We start from the raw sequence: 6,000 nt of genomic DNA, 5'->3' as shown, positions 1-6,000 counted from the left end.
GAAGGGAAGGGAAGGGAAGGGAAGGAGGGAAGGGAAGGGAAGGGAAGAGAAGGGAAGGAGGGAAGGGAGGGGAAGGGAAGGAGGGAAGGAACCAGCATGGCTCTTAGAGTCCGTGTGGCATCTCTCCCAACTCTGCCTTCAGTGATGTCATGTGGTAGCTGGAAATCGACCAGGTGGGAGCTTTCCACCATGGAAACTGGCAAATTCTGCTAACCTGCGTCTCCACCCCCACCCTCTCCCCGCACTGCCCCCCAGCGCCCGAGAGCCAGCTGTTAGACACTTGCAGCACCCTGCTGCTGCGGGACCACAGCCAGCTCTCCTTGAGGAAAAGATTTCTGAACTTCACATGGTAATGGTCTCCATATCCCTAGGAGAATGGACCTTCTGAGGGGAAATAAGACTGTCATTGACTTGCCGAAGGCACTTTGCTTTGCTCTTAGGATAGACACCTTAACGTGACCTTTAAGGCCCTGAAGGGTTTGGCCCCATCTGTCTCTCTCATTGGGTCTCATCTAGGGTGGGGTGCTTTTCCCAGGAACCTTGGCCTCCTTTCCATTCCTTGAAAGCGCCACGCTCCCCTCTGTGGTGGGGTCTGTGCACACCCTAACCCTTACATGTAGTTGTGCCGGGACGGTCCCAGTTTAGCACGGACAATCCCGCATCCTGGGAACTCATCAAGCCGCAGGTAAACACTCTGCTCCTGTGGAAAGTTTCTTCCGTTCATCTCGTTACTCTTGGTCAGAGCGGAGAGGCTTCCCCGACTCCCTTGCCTAACCCATGCCCTCCCCAGACAAGGCTAACCCCCCCGTTTCGCTTTGCCAGCCCCAGTTCACGGTACAGCACTTACTGTGGATTTAATTGTAAACTCATTCCTGTGACTCTTTGATTCATATCTGTCTCCCCCACGACACAGCGATTTGCTTAGTGTTACAGCCCTAACTCGTGGCCCAGAGCATCCAATAGGTACCCACATATGTATTGAATAAATCAATGAATAAAGGAACTCCCCACCCAACGATCTTTCCACGGTGTGACAACACCCCTGTGGATTGGAACACAGAACAGCTTAAAGGTGGGAGGGGGGAGAACAGAACCAATGGCTCTCATTGGATAAAAAAGCAGAGGAACAGAGCTTTCAAATGGTTTTTAAAGGTACGCAGGAGAGCTGGGAATGCGTCAAAACCAAATTTCTGCCCTCTTTACAATTTGTGCCCGTAGCAAGCCTGAACCTGGCAGGTACGGCCCGTGTAGTTCAAGGTGTCAACATCTGACCCCTGCGTCTGGACACACACATATGCTTTCGTTTGGGGTAAGGCTACACTCCTATTTGAGGCTTATTTTGTAATGTTTGATCCACCGCAATATAATTGAAATAGAAAAGCATCTCGTTTTAGAACCGCAAGCCCATACTGAAGCACATCCTTTACACAGGAGGCCTGTGTGAGCAAGGGCCCCAGCTGGTTGCAACTGCGCTCCCCGCACCGCTCGAAGCCCCAGACACACGTCCACCCCCGGAGGTCCCGGCAAGGACTCTGGGAGCTGTAACCCCACGCACACGATCATTCACTGACAACCGTGATTAATTAGCGTTGAAGCGGGAGCAGTAAACGCTCTCCGTTTGAGGCTTGTTCCTTCATTCATTTTCCATGTCCCCCAGTTAGGCAATGCTCATGGGTGGGAAGTGCTTTTGCTTTAAGGAATCAGTTAAAAATCAAACGGCTCATTTTGCACACTGTGAGGAAAAGCGGTCCTCCCCACCCTAAAATTGCCTCACCCATCCCATCACCGCCCGCCTGCTGGAATCACAAGACATGGTGCCAACTGGCAAGCATGGGGGTGCGTTTTTAACTCACGGGGGAGTGGAGCGAGGAAAACATTTTTGTAAGGCTGTTTAAAAGTTATTTGCAAGGGAAACAATTAAAAAAATGTGTGGCCGTTCTCTTGATGTTGAAGAAATGCTATATCCAGCATCCAACTCCAGTGGGCCAATTCTCTCCTGCAGGATTTATGGGACCAATACTGCCCAGCAGACAGAAATCTACATGGAAACATGTTTCACGATAACAGAACTGTAATAAGAATAATACCCCAAATGCCCAGACAGTTTTATAGCGCTCTGGTCATGGAATTCCACTTTCTCTTTGGAGCCCTCGGGATGATAAATATGTCTGTGTACATCACCGCCAGAAGCTGCCTGGTGACCAGCTGTCAGGATGGCCCAGTCTGGGCCTTCAATCTTCTAAAATTAGCTGGGAATACCATGTCTCCACAGGCACACATGTGTCACATCTCGAGATGGATACTTAGGTTTCTACTCAGAAATCCCTACTTCTTGTTCAGTGAATCTGCAGTTCACGAACAGTCCCCCCATCTATACCCACCGACAGGCCACAGGGTGAGTTCAGTCTCAAAGCACTGTCGTGGGAAGGTTTCATTCTGATGATTCTTTGGGGTGGAGACCCTTTATAAACTCAGAGGCGGGGGGTCTAGATGGACATCAATATTTGGACGTGTTGCTGTCTCTGACTTCTCTTCTTCATGTTCTTCTATTTCAGGAGCTAGCATGGGGCTTTCTGTGCGCACAAATCAGTGCCAGAAGGATCTTGTCACAGAGAGGCTCTCTGCAGTTCACAGCGGGGGCTGAGGAAGCACACGTCAAGCTCTGTCTTCACCCTGAGCTGATTCACACGTGGGCCGTAGCTGCTTCAGGACTGGTGTATCTGCACCGCTCTCCACATAAGGCCTCCGGGACAACCAGCCAATCGCAGCACCATTCCTCTCGAGACTAAATACAACCTCAGAATCTTTCTCAACCCAGTGCCCCAGAGAGCAACCACCAATCCGTTAAATGAGCTCAGCGTTGAAAACTACGTGCCACTCCGTGGTCTATATATTTAGACTCTTAAACAAAACAGAACAAATTACTTCCTAAGACAACTGGCTTCTGGGGGGAAGAACTTTGTGTGATCCATTGTTTAAAAATAACCCATTATTCACTTCTGATGCATTCCCACCATGTCTGTGTTCCCGCTGTACTTTACTGGAGCTGTTAGTGTTACTTATGCCGTCGTATGAAAGTGTCTGCATTTTCTTCCAGGCGAGTCCCTTGAATTTGAGGGTACCAGGCTCCCTCCGTTACTCCCGACGTATGACGGGAGTATTACTGATGCTGAATAGATGCTCAGTGACTTGAAATGAAAGCATTTAGATGATTTACCCAACCACGGCCCTGTGTTTCTGGAAGGGAAGGAAGCTAAACGCTTTTGGGATTCCAGGAAGCACTTATGTCAGGGGACGAAACCAGGGATGGCAAAGTGCAAGGGTAGGGGCTAGGGCTTGCAAGCACTCTAACTGCAATCAGAACCAAGAACCAGTGCCTCAAAGTGCAGCTGCTAATTCAAGGTTTATCCAAACCCAGGGAATGCTTTGGTCAGCAAAACTGGACCCAAAAACATCTCCTGAGAACAAGCCGTCTCATAAGATTTCCGTTACCTGCTGCTTCCAGGCGGACTGAAAATACCTCCAGGCCGCCTTTCCAGCGGTGGTTTTGGCACTTTTTCTTCCAGACGGAGCCCACAAGGGCAGGAGTGCACAGAACTCAAACGTCCTGGGAGGAGAGTTGATTAAATGTTTTCAAACCTCAAAAAAGGAAAAAAAAAGAAAAAATCAGTTCAGGTAGAGTTCAAGTTTGGGGGTCAAGCTTCAGGGACCCCTGGGACTCTTTTGTAGGGAGGCCATTAACTTACTTCTTGAAATGGTACCCTGGAGGGCTTACCGGGGCAGCAGTCAGCGCGCAGCACCGCCCTCCTTTGTTTTGTGTGGTCCGCCCGTCACGAAGTGACCCAGAATCACGCTGCCCTCCTTCTGCTGCAGGAAGACGCGAGCCAAGTCACAGAGAGGGTCGCCTTCATCCCGAGGCAGAGGCCGACTTTCTCTTCCACTCCCCTCTGCTTTCCTCTTGAAATCAGAGCTTCAGATGGCTGACCCTGGCACAGATCTGCTTTTCCTGGGGAGATAGGATCGTTTCAAGCTGCTTTTCCACATGAAAACCTTCAGAGGCCCTTGAGGACGCCACCACCGCCCGCCCACGCCCACAGATGAAGCTGGAAGAAACAGTCCAGCGTGTGTTTGAAATCCAAGTCGTTCCAAGGTTTCTGCCTCGTTCTGGGCCCTTTCCAGCTGCTGCCCAGCGCGGCCGGCTCCTGCCACGGATGCGACTTTCCGGAACAGGAAATCGGGCTTCATTTCCCCTCGAGTGCCAGGATCATGCACGGAGAGGCGGCGGGGACACGCGGAGCGCCGCGCCACCGGGCCCCTCCCTCCGCCCCGCCCCTTCTCTTTGCTTTTCGCTTCTCTTCTGCGTTTCACTCTCTGCAAAGGGGCTACGGATTTTGATTACTTCTTCCGAAGGAAGGCTAACAACTCTACCGCCTAAGATGATGACATGATAACAACTGAAAAAGACTAGGAGGACGGCACCCAAGCCAGTGCCCGGGTCCTGATGGGGAGGACGTCTTCCAGGCAGAGCCGGGGGAGAGGGGGCCCGAGGCCTCTTCACACCCCGGCGCCTTGCTCACTCACGATCCGCTCACCAGAGGCTCCTGGAATTACGTGCACTGTGTGAGAAGTACAGAGAGGCGTGTAGGTTCCTCCCCCGCCCCGTCCAGTAGAACCCCTGTCCCGAATAAAGGAAAATAATAATAGTGAAGAGCTTGTGTCCCTGTCAGAAAACATATCTGCATCTTGCTTTACAAGGACTAACTTAACCCAACAGGAAAGCAGATGTCAAATCCGACAAACAGAGGTCTGGTTTCTTGTCCCAGGAGCTCTGCGTGAGCTCAGAAAGGGAGAGAGGGCTCTGTCCTTAAGCTGGGGTGAACAGATGGATAGCTTAGGAAGGCACGTCTCATTCAGTTCTACATTTTGAATATATGTGTGTGTGTATATATATATATATATATATATATACACACACACACACACACACACATAAAACATATATACATGAAACACACACACATATGCATGTGTATGTGTGTATCATTTTTCTCTACCTGAATTCCTTAAAATGTACTTCTAGAAAGAAGGAGAAAGGGCTATATAGCAGATGACTTTAAAAATGTTCTATTTGAGTAAACTCCTTGCTGTAACACCGTGTGGTGAGGCAGCGGCAGAACGGAACTCAGGCGTCCACTAATTCCCACCCCCTCTCTCACATTCCGGCCACGGTAGAGCTTTGCTTGCCGTGTCAGGTTAACTTAGCCTTTGTGGCTGCAAATTAAAGCTTCATTCTGAAAAGAGGGAGCTAGTGGATGAGGTGGCGAGAAGGAATAGGAGTTTTAGCGACATCGGCATTGACTTGGCCACGTCCATGGCTGCCACGCCAGGCCACGCCGGGAAGGCGCCCACGTCCGTGGCTCTTTCCGTGGCTGGTGCGTGCAGTGCAGCTGCCGTGCTCCAGGCAGGACCTGTCGTGTTGTCACATGAAGGCGACAGCTACTTGAATCTGTGCTTGAGAAAGCAGCCGTGGACAACACGCGGCTAGTGGCGCGTGTGTGCGTGTGTGTGCACGTGTGTGTGTGCGTGGGGGGGGACCAGTAAAACGTTCTAGGTGGAAATAGGCTGTGGGCTGGCTTTGGCCCACCAGCCGGAGTTTGTCGGCCCGTGTGTTAGAGGATCCAACTTCTCTTCGTTCCTTTCACTCGTGGTGTTTAATCAGAAGTCGCTGTGATGACAAAGAGCAGCTCCCGAGGATTCCCGGGCAGCCCCTGGACGGGGGGACGTCCCTCCGTGTAGGAACATTCTCGGCAGGTGTGCCCGTTCCACCAGGCAGCCCACCAAGACGCTCGGACGCCTCCCACCCAGCTTGACGGCTGAGGGCTGCCTGACCTCTGAGACGAGGGGGCAAAGTCTAAATGTTTCTCCTCTGAAGCCCTGCTACCTGATGCAGCAGCCTCAAGGGACAGTTTAATCTTACCGGCCCCCCCTTTAGATACAAAG

The 6,000-nt window shown here is 51.4% G+C and overlaps 1 long non-coding RNA gene across 1 annotated transcript in view; it reads right to left on the bottom strand.

The window, feature by feature from the left end:
• Window positions 1–6,000, bottom strand: part of LOC113631664 (uncharacterized) — a 150,702-nt gene that overhangs the window by 9,891 nt on the left and 134,811 nt on the right. The window contains exons 6-7 of the long non-coding RNA XR_003437481.1: window positions 3,776–4,006; window positions 3,493–3,639 (exon numbers count right to left, since the gene is read on the bottom strand). This is a non-coding gene — a long non-coding RNA (uncharacterized LOC113631664). The remainder of the gene's footprint in view (window positions 1–3,492; window positions 3,640–3,775; window positions 4,007–6,000) is intronic.

This window comes from Aethalodelphis obliquidens, unplaced genomic scaffold, assembly GCF_003676395.1.
Source record: "Aethalodelphis obliquidens isolate GAN/ISIS:26980383/991018 unplaced genomic scaffold, ASM367639v1 scaffold34, whole genome shotgun sequence".
NCBI lineage: Eukaryota > Metazoa > Chordata > Mammalia > Artiodactyla > Delphinidae > Aethalodelphis > Aethalodelphis obliquidens.
Note: the sequence above shows the minus strand (reverse complement) of the source record. Positions and strands in the feature narration are given on the sequence as shown.